The sequence below is a fragment of the Euprymna scolopes genome, chromosome 13, assembly GCF_053919585.1.
Source record: "Euprymna scolopes isolate OS-2025 chromosome 13, ASM5391958v1, whole genome shotgun sequence".
NCBI lineage: Eukaryota > Metazoa > Mollusca > Cephalopoda > Sepiida > Sepiolidae > Euprymna > Euprymna scolopes.
The window spans coordinates 34,225,387-34,247,330 of record NC_136494.1 but is presented as its reverse complement, the minus strand read 5'-3'; the positions used below and the strand labels follow the sequence as shown (position 1 = coordinate 34,247,330).

Below are 21,944 nucleotides of genomic sequence, written 5' to 3'. Positions count from 1 at the left end.
AGAGTGTGAGAAATTATTGATAGTGGTTTTGGCTAGACGGGTATTTTTCGTGAAAGTTTAGAGAGGGGAGACCATAGATTGAAGCTCAGATGAGCACTTGCCATGGAAATAACGATAAAGCAGAGACAGGCTTGCAACGTCTCTTTAGTGGAAAAAAGTGTCTCTTCTCAAAATCTTTTTGTCGAACTCGGAAATCTACATAGTACCCTTTATCTAATCCACAGGATAGCATGCTCTTGTTTTGTCAGCTATAATTTTCTTTATTTATATAAATATTGTACGGCACAATCACGTTGACACACCGCCAGATAACCGAAGTTAAGCAACGTTGAGCCTGGCCAGTACCAGATGGGTGACAATTTGGGAAGGCTAGGCGCTGTATGTACCTTCTGGGAAGGTTGGGCGTGGGACCAGCACCCTCACCCTGTAAAAAGAACTCCTCGCTACAAAAACATCTACAAAGCTGTAGATGGCCTATGCCCCTCCAGGGGCTCAAGACTATGGATGGATGGATGGATATAAACATTATTGGCTACATATGTGCGTACATGTTTCAGTTGTGATTTCTTAAGTAATTCACAATTGTATTTTTACAATTTATACTAACCTTCCACCTCCAGAAGAGTGTCATTTAGAACTGAATTTTACCTAGTTATGCCATGCGTGCTTGCAGACAATATGAATTATTATTTTTAGATAAACAAATAAAAAAGCACTTAAGATGAGAACAGTAGTCCGAATAATCCAAACACTTCAAGTTATTAATACTCATCTAAAAAATTCAGAAACATAAATTTTGTGAGTTTTCGAAATGAAAAACAACTTAACCATCCTCACCTTGCTGTAGGATGTTCTTACTTGTGTAAGGCGGTCAGGTGATGTGTTCCTGATGCTATATTTCGAGATGCCTTCCCTTCATCGCCAATGCTTTTGTAAAAGCTACGATCGTTTTGTAACATGTTGCAACCTCATCAAAGAACTTGTTTGTATATGTCCGCGAAAGGCTTTTGGCGTCGGGGGTTCTCGCGTCAGTTAGATTTCAGGAGAAGTTTTCTTATACTTCCTAGATTGTAATATCTCAGATTCGCAAACGGACATCGTCTCTATCTTTTTTTTTTTTTTTTTTTTGATCGAATTTTAAAAATTCCCCTCGCTGCGAGTGTTTGTTTGCCTTTTTTGTATAAAGTGAAACTAATTGAATGCAACTGCCAGCACCTGGCCTTCGCCCGGATAGTATCTGTTCCTTCATACTGAGATAATAACTATTTATTTTGGATACTGCCAGAGTGCCCCCTTTTTTGGCCTAGTTACTTTTCCCCCACATTAAAAACGACCTTCGTGGGAGGTTTAAAAGCAACGCCATTTCTGCTAGTCATCTTTTTGATTGGTTACGTTAAATTTGAACGCTTTACACTTCCGGTCGCGTCATGGAGTAGCGGTAAGACGTCAGGTTGTCTGTCACTTTCTTTTCCATCTTCATGTCGCAGATTTAAGCCTGCCTGCTTACCACCACTTTTTTTTTTTTTACCCTTACAAACACCCGGGCAACGCCGGGCACCCAGGCTAGTATTCTCATAAATACAACACCCATACTTGTAATTTATCTTAACCGTTTTGAAATCTGGTATCTTACAATCTTGTAAGATACCAGATTTCAAAACAGTTAAGATAAATTACAAGTATTTACCGTTTTTATTTTTCAACCACTTAGATTCCACTCCCATTTAAGGCCTGACATTCACTATTTTACTCATTTCCAGCCCAAACAAGGCATATTGCCACCTGGAACTTTGGAACATAATAGGTTACTATTTGGGATCGTGTCTACCGGGGGATTGTGGGGAGTTGAGCAGCGAAATGTCTGTTTACATTACATTTAAACTTTTGCTTGTAAGTATAGTTAGAGAAGCAGGAAACAGGGAGGGAATCCCAAAGTCTAGCGATCCCAAGGAAGACACTTCTAGAGTAGAAGGCTTTCTGACATCTAGGGACCTCAAAATAAAAGGATGAGATTTTGCTACTTCGCAGTTAGTCTGGAGTAACAGGCATAGGGATGCAACATTATGGTGATGGGACAGGGGTTGGAGTTTGGCTGACCGTGTGGGACCTATTAGCTTTGAGACTCTATTTTGGACCCTCTCTAAGAGTGAGAGACTAGTGACAGACTCAGCAGCTAAACAAACTGGATAACAGTGGACGGTTTATTATATAAACGGGTTGCTAAAATCTAAGTAAACTTTTTTTCTTTCTTTCTCCCTCCCTTCCATTTTATGCCAATGAATTTCTAACTATGTAAATAATAATAAATAAATAAATATAAGGTGCTTTGTATGTCTGTCTGTGGGTTCGTTTCCTAGGAACTCTGAAACGGCTGGGTTGATTTTTTAAAATTTCACACAAAAGTACTTTATGTGTCTGGGAGTGTTCTTAGGTAGATTTTGTATGGGAATGCCTCCAATAAGTATCGAAGATCAATAATCGAACAAATCTGATTAAAGAAAAAACCGTCCAATTTTGACCAAAGTTAACACCCTTATACAGCCTAACATCACAAGCGCATTTAAAAAGTTTTTCCAGTGCACGAGCCAAAGAGCCCAGCATATAAAATCAAGAGTAAGTTCTTCGATAAGACAGGGAAGCGTTACAATGAATGTTACTGTTTAGAGCACGATTAAACCATGATACTTGACTTTTGTATTTTAAACTTTAATTTAAGCCATTGTATAAACATAATTTTATAAAATCCACAGTAGGTTCTCTATAGCGCAATATAGATTATAATGCATTTCGAACTAAGTCACTGTGGGGAGGCATATGAAGCCTCCTCCCAGTGCGCTGTGGTGGGTTTCCAACTTGAAAAATGTACAATTTCACCAATTTCGATGACAATAAAACATTGAAAGTTCAGAACATGTGTTGATACTCGTTCAATCCCGGGCAACATCGGATTTCTCTGCTAGTATAAATACATTTATGAAATATAAAATTTCAAACAAATTTAGGGATATCTTAAGTAGGATGACTCCTGGAGTAAATGTGGTACTGTAGTGAGTGAGATGATTCTTATTAAGAGTAGGATAGATATTTGTTATATCACTTTTAACTAAGGATGATCAACAACTAGATTTTGATGGTCTTATGCATAATCTGTTACATTATAAATTGTTTAATCTCATAGCAAATAAATCTTTCAAAGTGTAGTATCTGTTGTAATGTTACACTTCATCTCTTTTGTATTCAATCAGTGATAGAGAAAGTCTTCTAGACTGAGGCAATTTAAATATTTTTCCAATTCAGAGATATTTCCTCATATTAAACACTGACTTTGCGTCTAACTCTGTTCTCGTGAGGAATCAAATAAAATAGGATCTTATTTGAATTAGGAGCAAAGTGTAGTATCTGCTTTGATATTACACTTCTTGTTTTCTGTCTTCGGTTAGTACAAGAGAAACCCTTATGAACATGGAGAGTCAAGTAAATAGAGTGCACTTCTCACGCTGTAATGAGTTTTTAAAATCATACTTGATCTTGTGTCTCACCTTCGAGAGAGGAGGTAAAATTTTTTGAAACAACGTTCATAGTAGGAGTAGAGTGTAGAATCTGTTACGATGCCACACTTTGTCTCCTCTGTGCTCGGCAAGTGATGTAGAAATCCTTTTAGACAAAGACAATTCGAATTTTCGTTAGAATCCAGAATGACTCATTTGGAGTAGGTAGATTTTCCGCGCGTTAAAATTTGACCATGCGTCTAACTGTGCCCTCGTGGGGAGACAAATAAATAGAGACATTCATATCTTTTGGAGAAATGGTCATTCATTTATTTATTCATGAACATTTTTTAAAAATTATAGTTTAAAACTAGAATTAAAATAGCGTTTTCCATAAAAGTTAACTAATTATCAAAAAAGGAAGAAAAAATACATACTTTTTCAGCAGCGTTCCTATATTTTCTTTCATTTTATCAGGAAAAAGCAACTCTTTAAAATACCATTCATTAATTCCAGCACTAACCCTAAGTCCGAGTTGACAATACAAAAAAGATATCAGTTGGTTATATGAATAGAATAATAGTTGTTGTGAATCTGTTCTGTTTTATGAAGGAATATTTTATGAAGAAAAATCTTTCGAGATTGAGAACCCCCCACCCCCACCATTTTCCTGATTCAGAGCACCATGTATTTTTAGGGATATGTATGTGAATATTCCCTGACATTAAGTATCACGTTTGGCAGAATGGTAAGAGTGGTCACTAATGGGCTGGTAAACCAGAGTTCAATCCTCGGTCAAGTCATATCAAAAACTTTTAAAATGGTACTTGATGTCCTTTTGCGAAACACTTGTGAGTAAGTGGAGTAATTCTGGGAATGGTGTGTCGCCCTCCCCTACATCTCAGTGTAATAGTTTCAGGTCGTCCACGATAGTAATCGGTTACTTAGTTCATAGGAACCTTTGCATAGACAGAGTACAAAATCAACTTTGCAATCTAGTGAAAAGTTATCTCTTGTCTTTCTTATAGCATGTTTCTTACAGAAGAGATGATGCTCTGTATCATTATTTCTATTGAAGGTGATTAAGTAAGCTATAATCTCTGCTCCTTCCATGTTGAAAAGCAATTACATTAAAAATTCGTCTAACTACAACCACTGCTAAGAACTTTTCCTTTATTTTTTCTGCGTACTTAAGACTAAGCGGTTATTAATGCGTTTGTTTATGTGTCCACTTCGGGATAAATGCATGTTAAATCCTTCGCTTCAATACGCCGCCCTCACACACACACACACACACACACACACACACACACACACACACACACACACATATATATATAGTCTTGGAAGTTTTTTAACCTTTAAAACTATATATATATATAAAAAAAAACTTATTTCATTTTCATATATTTTTTATCATTAATTTGAAAACTGTTTAGTCAGTAAGTCATTTAATCACCTGCAATAGCTCCATCAACTTGCTCTCTTGAATTCACAATAGTCCTAATGTTAATTTAATGGGATAATGAGTTGTTTCCCATGAAACACTATTTCGGAGATTTAAAAACAAATTCATGGTTCCTCAACTGTGTTGATCAAACACCACCTCCCTTAATCACAAGAACAAAAAATGTTCCAGATATTAGATTTAGTTACCTGCTCTTGTGAGATTCGTCCCTGTCTACAAATTCAAAATGGATATATTTTCCAATTTACCCGTGTTGTAGTTATAAGATTAGAATTAATCCATTATATTACTTATCACCCCATACTATTATTAGTACTTTATATATCTACATTCTTATTTATTAAAAATATATAAAAGTTAATATATATATATATATATATATATATATATATATATATATATATATAATATATACATACATACATATATATGATATATATATACATTATATATATATATATATATATATATATATATATATATATATATAGAGAGAGAGAGAGAGAGAGAGAGAGAGAGAGACTGAGACTGAGACTGAGACTGTGTTTTTAGGATTTCGTAGATGTTAATCTAATTGACCCCCGGTGTTTATAAAACAGTGCTCAATAAGTATTAAAACTGTATTATTCTATATATTTTTTTATTTATACAAACATTATTGGTTACATATATGCATACATGTTTCAGCTGTGATTTCTTTCGAAATCCAACGTCATCATCAGGCCATTAGTGTCAAATAATCTCTTGTTATTTTTTTCTTTATTTCTTTCTGATTTTTCTAATAAGTTCAAACATTGCTTGTGAATTCCGTTATTGTGTAAATCAAATACAAGTCTGAACATCCCAGCTCCTTTGAGAAGGCTCATTCTTGAGCCGAACTAAATTTACAACGAGATTGGGTTATTTGTATATGTCCGTCTCGCTACACAAAAGCAAAAACTGCTGGACGAATCCATTTTCTGTATTTAGGGGAATCGAGAAAGCAAAACACAAGCCTGACATTCAATTTATTTCCATAATAAAACGTTTTCTTTCTTTTTCTTTCTGCTCTTTATATCGTTTTATACGTTTCTTTTGCTCTTTTTTAACTTTCCGGTTTGAGACGTTTGCTTTCTTAATTTTGCTAAAACGTCACCGATTCAGGCCTTATTTTATATAAACCTGAATACTAGTACGAACACATGCGAAGGATACTTTTTTTCGTGTACACTGGTATTAAATAAAGACCTAACAATACGCCGGCAGTCCTCCGAGGGAAGGGTTAAAGGGAAAAATATAATCGGACAATTTACTGTTGCAAATATTTGTGAAACTATTGCTAATGAGAAACTGTATTTAAGAAGCCAATCAAATAACGAATTGTATAAACGCTCAGAGTTTAATGAATGGAATGTAATCAGCTGACTATATTCTTTTCTAAAGGTGGAAGCGTTTATTGTTAATAGCACAGATGATGGGGTAGAGCAATCAGAGATGTCAACTACTCCAATTTAAGCTTTTTTATTCATTTATTTATTTAAAGATTTGCTATTAGAAATAAATGATAGTACCTATTTACAATGCCTCCCCACGGGACAGAGTTAGACACCAGGGTCGTTTTTTAACGTGGAGAAAAGGTACAAAAATAAAAAAAAAATTGTCTCAGTCGTGAAGGACTGCTCCTCCACCGAAAGAGAACAAGAAATCGAAGTGCAACATCTGAAGAACAGTGCAGGTAGAAAATACAATCACTCCAAACTACTAAGTTGATTATTTTTTTTAAGTGGGAGGTATTTTCCATTTTCCACAATGGAATTCTTTAAAAAAAAAAAAAAAAAAAAAAAAAAAAAAAGAAAAAGAAAAAAAGCAGTCTCCTTATTCTCTCGATTATGGCGACCCCCCCCCCCGGCAATTTATAAATGTAGCGGCTACGGAAGAACGCAAGGAAAAAAAATGCTTAGGCATTAAAGTCATTATATGTTATTGCTTTCATTGCGTATTACTAAACGAGAAATCATTTCCATTAAAAATTGAGTTAGTATTATGCATCTTAAATTGAGAAAATGTGAAAAAGTCATAACAAAACCAAAAGGGGCACCGAATTTGACCAGATTTCAACAACGAAAGTAAATTCTTAACTCGAAATGATTCCTCATTTAATACTATTTATTAATAATGATACGAATTTATAATGTTTAAAATAACAACATACAACTATTTTTAATGCTTTTCTCGTTCTTCCATGACGGTGATCTTTATAAAGTGAGGAAAAGAAAGAAAGAAAGAAAGAAAGAAAGAAAAAACACGATTTTTTAAAAATCTATGGCAAAAATCAAATTTGTATATTCTCTTTCATTGGAAAAATAACAAGATAATAAATTCGATAGAACAAAACATTTCTACGGATAATAGGGAAATAACAGTGTTTGACTTTGGGTTATCATTCATTCGTTCCTAAACTCTTCGGTACGCGACGTGATCTTAGATCGAGAACACCAACACTCGCACTTTCCGAGTGAGTGCGCGCACGAGACGGAAAGAGATAGAGACGAAGGCGCAAAAAGAAGTTAGAGAGAGAGAGAGAGAGAGAGAGAGAGAGAGAGGATGGAATCAGCCACCTCAACCCCCCCCCCTAGTAAGCCCCCCCCCCTCTGTGTCTTTTTCTCTCTTTCTTGCTGCCATCGCCACGTTCTTCATATTACAAGTAAAGACGAGCAACTCACGTCAAAACTGATCCTCTTCTTTAAGTGCACATATCGACTTTTTTTTTTCGATGCGGAGGGAGTGGGGGGACGGGGGGTAGCAAAGTTTTAAATCACGTTCGACTTGAGCACATCGCTTTGGTTAAAGCGAAACAATAATTATTAATTAAATTATTTTTCTTGAAAAATAAAATTTTTAAAAATTCAAAAATCTTTCTATCAAAAATAAAAATCACATAAATTAATTTAAGTACAAATTCTTGACTCTTTCTCTTTTTCTTGATAAAAACACAAAATATTACATAAATTAATTTAAATCATTTTTTCAGTTTTCTTGCTTACTGATCAGTGAGTTGGCTATTATAAACAAGGAAGGATCGCGTTGAATCACGCATACAATTATTGGGGATATTTAGAATGAAGAAGGGTGCTTCTGTAGTTTACAAACCCTGCTGAAATGATAACGTTATTACTTAGAAACACATTCGTAACATAAAGAAAGGGCTGTTCTGTACTTTCGCCTAACAATTTAATAAATAAAGCATACCGTAAAGATTGAAATGAACTTAAAATTCTTATGTATAAAAATGCCACAGTCCGTAAACTGCAGAAAGTAATAATCGTCGAGCAATTGATAACTAAACGTGTTTATTTTTATTCGTAATTTTTCGAACTGGCTTCGCCATCTTGTTGCAACATTTCCATTGTTTTGACTTCCGGCCTTCATGAGAGGTGTGATGTAAAAGACGGGGAAAATTATATGAGTCTATTTTGCAAGTATTTTACGTAATGTCACTAAATAGGGTTTGTGATTGATATGAGGAAATAAGTCTGTGTAGGCATTAAAAATGTTTCGACACTTCTGCATGTCAATGACATGAGGCGAATGTATGTATTTTAGTTTCAAGTACAACCTACAGATGTCACTTGTCAGCCAAAAAACAGGGGCCGATAACTCTTCCTTTTCTAAAAGTGCGTGCAAACTAAAATTGTATTTTGATACATTTTTATACAATCTTTCTCTACAAGAAATATATATATATAAGAAATGTATATATAGATTTTTTTTGAAGCCAAAGACAATGCGGAGAAAGACCGGAATTATGAAAGTAAAGAAAGAAAAACAAACAAATGTAGACGGGTATGTTTGAGTAGAGGAGTGTCTAGCCTTTATTCGTCTATCTTTCCTCACCTCAATGTATAATTATTTATAACCAAGTTGCTGGTATTCCCGGTGTATGTAAAGTCCGTGGGTGGTATGGAACTTTGATTAATTCCGAGAGAAAGGGACCTCTCTTTTTCAAAAGACAAAAGTGGGTTCAAGATTCCGCCATATTGAATCCACTTTTGTCTTTTTGCAAGTTCGTAGAGCAAGTAGCAGCCTTGACATTACGATCAAAAACCAAGATTGAGTGAAATGGAATGAACACACGAGACTTCCGGTGAATCTGTTTAGTTCGTATTGTAATGAATTTATACGATGAGATCGTGGCACGAATAAATTCGGCAAAATCCTTTGCTGTATCGCGTATTATGTATTCTACATAAATTATTTTTCATTTAAAATTTTAAAAAATTACTTTAAAATAAAAATTGTTTAAATTATTTGTCATTCTAAAGTATAAAACAATAATTTAAAATACAAGCATTAAACATGATATGAGTAAAAAAGTAACAAAACGGATTTTCTGGAAAAACTCCGATTGCGCCCCTTCCCCTAGGGGTGCCTTTTTGGTTAAAATGGCTAAAATTTACACTTTTGTGCGTATTAAAAAAAATTGATGTCTTGAAGTTTAATAAAACTTTCTGAAAAGTTGTAACTAACTGATTTCTATATAATTTTGTTTGTCTATACTTCGCGATAACTCTTGTGTGTGCTCCAGGGGCTCTTTTAGGGCTAATAAAAACACTCCATTTTTATGACTATTTTACCATATTTGTCCAAAAATTTCTAAGTATGTCTATTTAGCAGTTTTGCATGGTGCTGAACTCAAATTTAAATATGTTCAGGACTTGGGGACATCTGGGGCTAAATGGCGGAGGGGGGGAGGCAAATGATGGACTTAGTCATTTCTCTTTTTGCATGGTGCAGAACTCAAATTTACATATGTTAAGGACTAAAACTGCACCGTTTGTTCATTTTCACCAGGATTTGACGTCTTCTGGGGACTTTTGGGGTTGAATGTGGGGGGGGGGACATATACTGAACTTAGTCATTTTTTTATGTCTCGTTCACTGTGCATTCACAGGGGACCATGCATGCTTCACTTGTTTTTTGCTTTTAATTTCGTTTTACTTATAGAAATATTAAAAGCACTTGTCAGTTTTGCTTCGGTTCGTTCCGTTTCACTCGATCTTAGGTTTTTGATCACAAGATTAAGGCGGCTACATGCTCTACAAAAGTGCAGGTAGCATTTTCGCACATCGATTTAGTGACATTGCCGTATTTTAATGGAAAGTGCGATGACGAACTCGTAGCACTTTTCCGCCCGCGACATAACTCAACAAGCAGCAAAATCCCACCCCTTCATGGTAGAGTTCTATCGACGCTGGAAAGCTTTCTACTCTAGTAGTTTCTTTTCTTGGACTGCTAAATCTTGGAATTCCCTGTCAGTTTCCTGCGTCAATGACTGTGCTAACATGCAGAAACATAAATGTAATGCGAATAAACATCTTGCTACTCAACTCCCTACATAGTGTCCCTGTACACATGGTCCCAATTAGTAGCCTTTTACGCGCAAATGCCACTATGCTTTTATGGGTGTGAATAATGAATCCAAAAAGTGTTCCTAAATTTTATACAAGGAAATTGAAGAAACATTGTGATGATGACAACCACTTTCGCATAAATAAGGATAAATATTGAAGATTTTTAAAACATAATTTTCGATTCGAAACGAATTTTGTTTCTAGAGTACAATTTTATTTATTTATTCATTTGTAACCAAAGATACTATAATAATTGAATACTAACGGACTTGTGGAGATTCAACAAGACACTCAATTATATGTAATATATTGATATTGGCATTCTGTGGATGTACAGTATAAATGGAGACACCCTGATATTATAGTAGCTCTTTTGTTAAAACTGCAAAAGTATTTATCTAAGCTAGCAGGGATATATATATATATATATATATATATATATATATATATATATATATATACATATATATATCAACAGAGATTAGACCATTCCTGTAATGATCCAATCCCTGATGACTTTGCGGTGGAAGTTTAGCTGTGTGCAGTTCTAGGAGATCCACGCTCACAGGCTTTGCCTTCTCTCTTTGAGAAGGGGTTAGTTTATTGGAAATCGCCCGAGGCGCCCTTACTGGGGAATACCGACGGAGCTGTCCAAGTATTTTTTGCAGGTCAGAGTTCCCCTCCTCTGGGGCGCTGACTTTTCAATCCCACTTCCCGACCCTGTTGTCTAAGTTCTTGCAGTGGGAGAGAACTAAAATCTTTTACGTTTTGGAAGTTTTTTTTTAGATGAGGCTTTAAAATTTTTATTATTTGGATTACTGTTCTCATCTTGGATGTTATTATCACAACGTTTCGGCCGATGTAACTTCCGACCTTCATGTGTGTCTTATCGAACTGGGAGGTCTGTACAGAATTTTAAACACACACACACACACACATATATATATATATATATATATATATATATATATATATATATATATATATATATATAGTCTTTGAAGTTTTTAACATTTGAAACCATACAAAAGATTACTTTTTATCATTCGTTAAAAAAAAAACAAAAAAAACATCTAGTCAGTAAGTCATTTAATCACCTGCAATCACTGCATCAACTCTCTCGAATTTACTATAATACCAATTTTAAAAAAAAATTTTTTATTTTTCAAGGGATCATCAGTTGTTTACCATGAAACACTGTTTCGGGGATTTAAAAACAAAACAGTATGTTACATCATGGCTCCCCAGCAGTGTCGATCAAACATATCAAATATATATATATATATATATATATATATATATATATATATATATATATATATATATATATACGGGTAGTTATTTTTTATTTTAATGTTGAACTCTGAATGAACTATTCGCATGAACTGTTTTCCATATTTATATTCTCATACTTTTTAAAGTTTTGTGACTAAAACTCATAAAACTTTTAGTTTCATCTTATGCAGAACCAGCAAATACATGGATATGCTAAATTTTAGCGTGACTATTGGATTATTTTTCTAACCGATTTTACTCTGATGAGAAGAATTAGCATTCTTTGAAACTTCGCGGATAAAGGAGTACCTAACCCCCCAGCTTTGGAGTATTCTGCCGAATTATACTAGCTATTTATAAACTTCTACTTTACAGCGCTGATCTTATATATGTATAAACTTCAGTTTCTTCAGCTATAATCGAAACCGAAACCAAAACTTATGAAGAATTCTTGGTAAAAATATTTATTATAATAAATGAAAGGTGATAACAATTAAACGACAGTCACTCGGATGTAAGCGCAACATACAAAATAAATAACACACACGATATCCTATTAATATATAAATAACATTAAAAATTCTATTTAAGAAATGATTTTTGAAAACACAGAACCAAAAGTGAAATTAAAAAGAAAACTACGGGCATTTCCAGGTTGGTACACAGTTCGTATATAAATTAGATATTACATTAAAACAATGTTTTCGTGCTTCGTCAGACGTTCTTGAAAATTCACAAACATAATGGAAAAGTAAAGAAAGAATTTTTGCAAATTAAAATTTCTACTTTTTCGAGGAAAAGAGCTAAAATCTATTGGTCATCTTTGATAACCACACCAAATACAAGTTTAACATTATGTTATGTAGACTTTTGATTGTTTAAAAAATTAAATTGGATTATTCGAACTATACTTCTCATTGTTAAAGTTATTTTTACAACGCTGCGACCGATGGAACCTCCAATCCTTCTTCAGCCGCATCTTATCAAACTCAGTGATATGACGAACTCATGGCTCAATAAGGTTAAGTAATGATCAGTTCTGAGTGAGAAGGTTCAATCCTCAGTAAGAGCAATGCTACGATTACAGCTATGAATTACGTAAGAATTCTACCGAGCAATGGCTGACGGAACCAGAGAAAGTTACCCCCGGATTAAATAAAGGGTTCTGTTTAAAATTCTGTACAGACCTCCCAGTTCGATAAGACACACATGAAGGTCGAAAGTTACATCGGCCGAAACGTTGTGATAATAACATCCAAGATGAGAACAGTAATCCAAATAATAAAAATTTTAAAGCCTCATCTAAAAAAAAGCTTCCAAAACGTAAAATATTTTAGTTCTCTCCGACTGCAAGAACTTAAGACAACAGGGTCGGGAAGTGGGATTGAGAAGTCAGCGCCCCAGAGGAGGGGCACTCTGACCTGCAAAAAATACTTGGACAGCTCCGTCGGTATTCCCCAGTAAGGGCGCCTCGGGCGATTTGCAATAAACTAACGCCTTCTCAAAGAGAGAAGGCAAAGCCTGGGAGCGTGGATCTCCTAGAACTGCACACAGCTAAACTCCCACCGCAAAGTCATCAGGGATTGGATCATTACAGGAATGGTCTAATCTCTGTTGATTTTGGGGAGGCCCAGGATAGAAATCCATCACCGAGAAAGAAAATTTTTTCTTTATAAAATTTTCTATTTTGGGAGGAAAGAAATCTGAACTCGATTGGTAACTATTATTAATCAATTACTTTAAAAAAAATGTAATGTTTGATTTTTTTTACTTAGCTGTTTTTAATCAATTTTAAGACCTTAGTGTGGAAAAAAAGAACCCCCATTCATCAATCATTCACCATCTATGGAACACATTCGCATGGGACTGTTTCCCTATAGCCTGCAACATAGTCGTCTTTGTATACAATGTCATAAACCGTCCAATAAATGATGAAATTGTGTTAATTTTATTGATCATTTTAAATCCTCTTATAATATTTTTCATCATTCGACTGCCAATCAATCCATCTTATTAATGCTTATTAAAAGTGACTTTTGGCCTTGATAAATGTGTACCTCATTAATAAACAAACATTTTATAACAAACTTGGATCTTTCTTATAAAAAGGAAAGAGAGGTAAGGTATATTTCTATAGTGTCTCGAGTGAAGTGAAAAGAGAGGTAAGCTATATCTCTATGGCGTCTCAAGTGAATTGAAAAGAAAGGTAAGTTATATTTCTATAGTGTCTCGAGTGAATTAAAAAGAGAGGTAAGTCATATTTCTATCGTGTCTCGAGTGAATTGAAAAGAGAGGTAAGCTATATCTCTATAGTGTCTCGAGTGAATTGAAAAGAGAGGTAAGCTATATCTCTATCGTGTCTCGAGTGAATTAAAAATAGAGGTAAGCTATATCTTTATCGTGTCTCGGGTGAATTGAAAAGAGAGGTAAGCTATATTTCTATAGTGTCTCAAGTGAATTGAAAAGAGAGGTAAGCTATATCTCTACAAAGCTAACATTTGCTAATGCTTAGAGTATTCTTGCCAAATGTGGGCTCGTCTTCTAACAACTTTTCTCTCTATCTTGAGCAGGTTAAACAAAAAAATTAGTTTCTAACCTAATTTTCCTCACACTGTGTATCAAGCTTCAGTCCCTGTCACATCATCGCAATGTTGTATCCATCAGCCAAATCGAACCTTTTCACTATAGATGTAACGTTACGCGGCGTTACATTTTACTGTAGTGATTCATAAAAATAAAACTGGAAAGAAATAAAATCTGGTTCGGCATTTTTTCCCCTTTTAAAAAACGCATTTATCACCGTTATCGTTACTCTCCCGTCTCTACACCACTTAAAAAGTCTCTCGCTGCCACATGTTCATCTAACCTGTCAGCGTTTCTGTTTCTTCTGACCGCATCCTAGCCACAGCCAGCCCATTCTCACATTTCACTTTACACGTCTATCTCCTTCGACACTGACTCTGTTTTCTTCGACCACGTGGCGTCCCTTTTTTTTTCTTCAGACGTGCAAGCTCGTGCACACTTCTTAATTTGCATACGTGTTCAAACGTTGTTCCTGCTGCTAATACAATCGCTTGCCGTCCATCCTTCGCTGCTTCTGACATTTACATACGCGCTCATTTGCGTTGTATTACATAGAGAACATTCCACTCTAATAGCTTATTTCCAGGAACTCGTTACCTTTGGAATTAACTCTCTGCGTTCTATTTCATTGGCTGCACCAACATGCAGAAATTTAAATGTAATACAAACGAATATCTCACTTAGGATACCACTATAAATATAGGCGTTAATTTACAGTAGCCATTACCACTCAGTGGCAATGTATTTGTCTGGGGAGAATATAAGTAAAGAAGACAAAAAAAAAATAAATAAATAAATAAACAAACAAACAACAAGGAAGTGTTTAGAATTCAGAAAGACATTTTGGACCATATAAACGGAGAAATCAGAAAGTAAACAAAAATAAACGCAACAAATGACGTTCGGCTAGAAATTTTTATCCTTGACCTCCAAAATCAGCAGAGATGAGACCATTCCTGAATTGATCCGTTTCCCATTTGATTGCAATGTCATGCTGGTTCTGCGCAGTTCTAGGAAATCCACCCTCCCAGGCTTTACCTTTTCTCTTTGAGAAGGGGTTAGTTTATTGCTAATCGCCTGAAGCGGTCATTGAGGAATGCCGACGTGGCTGTCCTGGCACTTGTTGCAGATAAGAATGCCCCTCCTTGGGGGCGTTGCCTTCTAAATCTCACTTTCCGACCCTGGTGTCACTGCAATGGGAGAGTACTAAATAGCTTATTTTAATTATAAATACTAAATAATAATTATTACTTTTTTTATACAAACAGACACTAGATTTTCACACTTTCGCAATCATCAGTGCAGGAAGGAATAATTCCTACCGGTTGGAAGACTTGAACCAAGCTACTATATCACCTTTGTTTCCATTTGCTAAGACGTTATTTCCGGGACACTAACAATTACAACAAGAATTAAGGGAAATTTAATACCTATAAATGCCGAATGCAGGCACATCAGTAAACAGTCAAGAGTGTTCAAACGAATGCAGACCATGAATGTTGCATAACGCTAGTTGATTGCTTTTTACCTAAAACGGTAAAATTTAAATTTCAGAAATTCAAATGCAATGTGAGCAAACATTTTGCTGCCCAACTTCCACACAGATTTCCTCTCTCTAAATCTGGCGCGTGTCATAGAAGCTCTTTACGCTTAAGTGACAGTATGCTGTCTTTGGTGTGATTATTTGTTTTTAATACAGAAGAAAGGGCAAAGAAAGGAGGAACATTGTTTTTAAGAAATTATATAAATGGCCGATAAAAATTGGAATTATTTTTTTTAAATAAAAAGAAATGGCTAACGCCAATTCGTTAAACAGTAAAAGTCGAGTTAAAAATAATGGTGATTAGAGCATCAGTTATGTAAGCTTCATTCTGCATAAAGTTTTTATTACCATTCAAAAACGAACCGGTAATACCTATTCATATTATATGAATTCATCGGACTACTGTTTTCATTTTCAGTGTCATTTTCACAAATGTAATCTCCGTTCTTCTTCAGATGTGTTGTTGAACTCGGGAATGTTTCTATCGAACTCGGGAATGTTTCTGTCAAACTCGGGACCCTGTCGTACTGGTTAGAGTAATTGGAAAACTCAATTGTAAAAGTGTCAGGTTGAAGGTTCAATTCTCAGTGTGGGCGACGGAAAAATACAATTGCTAATTACTTAACGAAATTACTTACGAAACGAGAGCATGCTACTCTCAAGAAGTTCGAAATTCCGTCCAAATTCCCGAGTTCAACCAAAACATTCGCGAGTTCGACAAGATACACCTGAAGAAGGTCGGAGGTTACATCGACGATCAAGATGAGAACAGTAGTCCGATGAATTCAAATAATACGAATAGACAATCCTCATCTCAAAACTACAGACACGGTAATACCTAGTGTGGTATTAACTCTGTGCAAGGTATACCGGCTTCCTCTGAAGGAGGAAATTTACAGGGAATATGAAAGTCACAAGAGGTCCCCAACTGCGTGTATATCCCAGTTATAGGAAGATGATATACGGATAGCATTACTCAAATGGTCACCCATCTAGTATTGGCAAGGCTCCACGTCGCTTAACTTTGATGATCCAACTAGAACCGGTGTTTCAACGCGATTATTCCGTTTTCACCATTCATTGATTTTTTTATTGTTTTGGAGTATTTTAGCATTGCAACTAGTAGACATATAATTCCTTAATTATTTCTCCGTCTGTATCATCATCATCATCATCATCATCATCATCATCATCATCATCATCATCATCAGTTTAACGTTTGTTTTACATGCTGACATGTGTCGGACGGCTTTTAGAAATTGACTTCCAAACTAACCTACCCCTGGCTACACATCTTTATTTGTTTTTCTTACACGTAGATCATGGTTCCAGTATCCGGTGCCCGGTTACAACCAAACGTTTTTGGGGAATATGTATTAAATTTATATATTCAGATCTTAGTGAAATCATTCATTTAGCTACTTGAAGTCTAATTTAAAAAAAAAATAGGGGGATTGGGGTTCTGGGTCCTTGACTTCAGTTGTGTGAGCTTAATTCTTTATTGCGTTTCTACCGAAATAGTATTCTTTTGATTGCCCTGGGCATTACAGCTGATACATATATAATTCCTGTAATTATTTATCATTCTATTTTCTTTTGTAAAATTAAATTGAATACACTTGAAAGGAATGTTGTTGTTAAGGAATTATTAATAAACTTAATAACAATGAATCGAAGATTTTAGTTTACGACCGAAACCGATGAAGATGAGGGAGTTAGATGGGAGGATGAAGATAAGAGGTATTGGTAAGAAGTAAGTAAGTATAAATTGCATGTCTGCCTCCCCCTCTATCTTCTCTCCGCCTCCCCCCCCTCTCTCTCTCTTTCTCCGTCTTTCTCTTTCTCTTTCTTTCTGCTTGTGTCAGATGTGTTTAGCGATGTGCACGTAGGAACCAAAGAACATCGGTTTTATTGGCGGCGGCTACAAGTGAATCGAAGAATCATCAACATGCGTTCCCTCCCCGTCCCATCCTCATCTCTCTCTCTCTCTCTCTCTCTCTCTCTCTCTCTCTCTCTCTCTCTCTCTCTCTCTCTCTCTCTCTCTCCACACATATATGTATCTTTTGGTATCAGTTGCGGCAAAATGAGAAGACGATCTTTAAAATGAAGAATTAAAAGAGGAAGAAGAGCTTGAAACGTGATTGATGGCGGCGGGGTGGGGGTGGGGGAGGGGTGGGGGGATGGGGAGGGGTGGAGCAAGGAAAAGGAAGAAACGAGCAATCTTCGGAGGGGGAAGAGGGGGATGGTACAAATCGGTGATGTTTTAGTTATTTGTTTATAATTTGTTGGGTATGTTTATTTTTTGTTTTTCTCTGATAAAATGGAACACTAGAGAGAGAAAGACAGGGAGAGAGAGAGAGAGAGAGAGAGAGAGAGAGAACAGGGATCAGAAAGAGAAGAAAAAGAATGAGATAAAACACACACATATATATACAAGGAGATAGAAATATATAGTGAGATGGAAAGATAGATAGATAGAGAGAAAGAGAGAGTGAGATGAGGTAGAAAGAGATAGAGAGAGAGAGAGAGAGAGAGAAAGATAGAGGTAGAGATAGATAGAGAGAGAGAGAGAGAACAGGGATTAGAAAGAGAAGAAAAAGAATGAGATAAAACACACACACATATATACAAGGAGATAGAAATATATAGTGAGATGGAAAGATAGATAGATAGAGAGAAAGAGAGAGAGAGAGTGAGATGAGGTAGAAAGAGATAGAGAGAGAGAGAGAAAGATAGAGGTAGAGATAGAGATAGAGATAGAGAGAGAGAAAGATAGAAGTAGAGATATAGATAGAGAGAGAAGCGTGTATATATATATATATATATATATATATATATATATATATATATATATATATATATATATATATATATATATGATGGAACGATTCCAATGCTTTCCCCGATTCCGATACAATTACCTAAATTCCCGATTTCGGTACACTTACTGATTCCGATTTTTTAAAAATAATTCTCTAAATATTTTACTATAAAATAGGCATTTTGTCCCGATTACTTAAGTGTGCATATATTTTTCTCAAACTTAAAACACACTTGTGAGAATGACATGTATAGATTTTAGTTTTACTGAAAGTTTAAATCAATAGATATTTATTATTTTATTATTACTACCAGCAATGGAAGATTTTTCTTTAACCAAAATGAAATAAAAAAAAAAAAGATAATTAAAAGAATCGTTTTAGGCATCGGAAAATAAACACACATTTTTCAGATTCTGCTACCCCAAGAAGTTTAGATTTTTCTACTTTCCGATTCCAATTAATTGTCCCAACACTAATATATATATATAAAGAGAGAGAAAGAGAAAGAGAGAGAGAGAGAGAAAGAGAGGGGGAGAAACAGCAAGAAACGGAGATGAAATTGAGAGGAAGAAAACAAAGAGAAAAACAATAAAGAGAACGGCAAGAGAATAGGAAAAAGACAAACAGACAGACATAAAGAGAGACAGGCATAAAAAGGTAATTCGCAAGGAATTCTCAAATGAAAACTTTGTAATAGATTCCTACAAGAGTGGGTTCGATCTTAATTTTTTATTAAAATTTAGACTGAAAAAAAAAGTGAATGTTCAATAACAATCGTTCCCATTTGTTTTTTCTTTAATCCTTATTGTCCTAATAACTTGCATAAGTTACCTTGTAACGTTACTCCTTATATATCTATATAATTATAAAACTCAAATGACCTTGTAACGGTTGTTGTAACCCAACATCCGGTTTACGACTATTTTTTTTTAAATTGCGTTACAAATAAATAACCAACGCAACAATAAAACGTATTGTTTTACTGTATATGTTTTCAGCGTCCAAATTGTTTTTTTTTGCGCTTAAATTAAAATATATATCAAAATTTGAATTTAAGTCTTCTGGTATCTGTTCTGTGTACATGCACCTATAAATATGACAAACCGCTTATAATTCAATGGCTGTAAGTTTTTTTTTTAATATAAACAGAACGACTCATAGAAATCTATCTATATTCTTTTTTCATTTTAATATACTTTCATAGAAATATTTCTGTTTGTACAAAAAAACTATTTTCTTTACGTCACTAGTGTCACGCTCATACATTAATTCCATGCTAGTATAACATATGACTCAACGGGTCACGGATAGTCTAGTGTATATATATATATATATATATATATATATATATATATATATATAAAATCGAGCCCTCTACTGGATTACTTTCTGTCAATATTAACAATATATATATATATATATATATATATATATATATATATATATATATATATCTTGTTAATATTGACAGAAAGTAATCCAGTAGAGGGCTCGATTATCAAAATACACTTTTTAAAAATTTAAATAAAATACACTTTTGCTTGAAATAGCAAATGGTACATAGACATTAAAAATTCCTTTCTCCTAAGAATAACAAATATATTCAAAATCAAATTCAATTTTCTCATTTTTATACGGTCCCGAGCAACGCCAGGTAGCCCCACTAGTTTAATATAAAAGCCGTCTTTAATATTCAGTAACATCAAACACATTATATATATATATATATATATATATATATATACCAGTTAGTTGTACCCTAACAAACTTTCTCTCTCTCTTTCTCTTGGCCTTTTGGCCAAGATCAAAGTGTAGTATCTGTTCTTTAGATGCGGCACTTCCGTTTCTCGTTCTCTTTCAGTGGAGAAGAAATCCTTTACGACTGAGATAATGTTTATTTTTGTACCTTTTCTCCACGTTAAAAAACGACCCTGGTGTCTAACTCTGTCACGTGGGGAGGCATTGTAAATAAGTACCTTACTCTAAACACTATATATATATATATATATATATATATATATATATATATATATATAATAGTGTGTTTATGTTTGTTGGTTAATAGATGTCAATCCAACGATGCTAGATGTTTGGAAGCTGTTCCTCACTAAAAAGTAGAGTTTAATTTTTGTATATATTTTTATTACTACAAGGAATTTTGCTACATATGTGCGTGCATGTTTGAAATGCGACATAATTCAAGTTCAGCTTCCCCAGGCCGCAATACATATACTGCAAAATGAAACTATCGTTTCAGTACATTTAATGCTACCTGAGTAGTCTGAGTTTGAAACATAGTCGCAACTGAAACATGTATGCACATGTGTAGAACAAACATATTCATAGGAAAAAAAAATTAATTAAAATTACAAGGATGAATATTGTTTTTATATCACTTGTATCTATCTTTCTCGCTCTCGTTCTCTCTCTCCCTCTCTCTCTCTCTCTCTCTCTCTCTCTCTCTCTCTCTCTATGTATATATATATATATTCATATATATATATTCATATATATAAATATATATAAATATATATATATATCTGTATATATATATGTATATATATATTCATATATATATATATTCATATATATAAATATGTATATATATTCATATATATATTCATATATATAAATATATATAAATATATATATATATATATATATATATATATGTACATATATATATGTATATATGTACATATATATATATGTATATATATATGTACATATATATATATATATATATATATATATATATATATATATATATATATGTATATAATGGTTGTATAGTTTGGTTCGCTAGATGTAGATCGACTAGAACCTGTGTGATTATTAAGGAGTGTTCAATTATTATACAAACATTATTGGTTACATATGTGCATACGTGTTTCTGTGAAATTTCAACTTAGAGAAACCGACTTTTTTGTTCTGATGAGGTTGGTCTCTCTGATTTGAGATTGTATAATAAACACACCATCTCTCTCTCTCTCTCTCTCTCTCTCTCTCTCTGTATATATATATATATATATATATATATATATATATATATATATATATATATATATATATATATATAAACGTCGATTATCTCCAAAAGACCTCATGGACTCTAGTTAAAAATGATCAATTCTTTAGTATCAGTAGACAAAAAGACGCGCCCAAACCTATGGTATCGTTATCTGTGTTTTTTGTTTTTTTGAGAATTTAATTTTTATATTTTCCTTCGATGCATGTACTCTGTTGTGGTGCTATTAAACCGTTTTTACCCAGCTGTATTCAAAAGTGGAGGAAACGTGATATTTCAGAACCAAATGTATTAAAACGCGCCTTATACTCTCGCAACCACTTTCTTCGGACTTTTTTTTATATATA

The 21,944-nt window shown here is 34.1% G+C and overlaps 1 protein-coding gene and 1 pseudogene across 1 annotated transcript in view; one reads left to right on the top strand and one right to left on the bottom strand.

The window, feature by feature from the left end:
* The window catches only part of LOC145291965 (bone morphogenetic protein 1-like), a 725,795-nt gene that overhangs the window by 697,855 nt on the left and 5,996 nt on the right, over nt 1–21,944 (bottom strand). The window lies entirely within an intron of this gene.
* Nucleotides 20,347–20,569, top strand: LOC145292474 (U2 spliceosomal RNA; annotated as a pseudogene).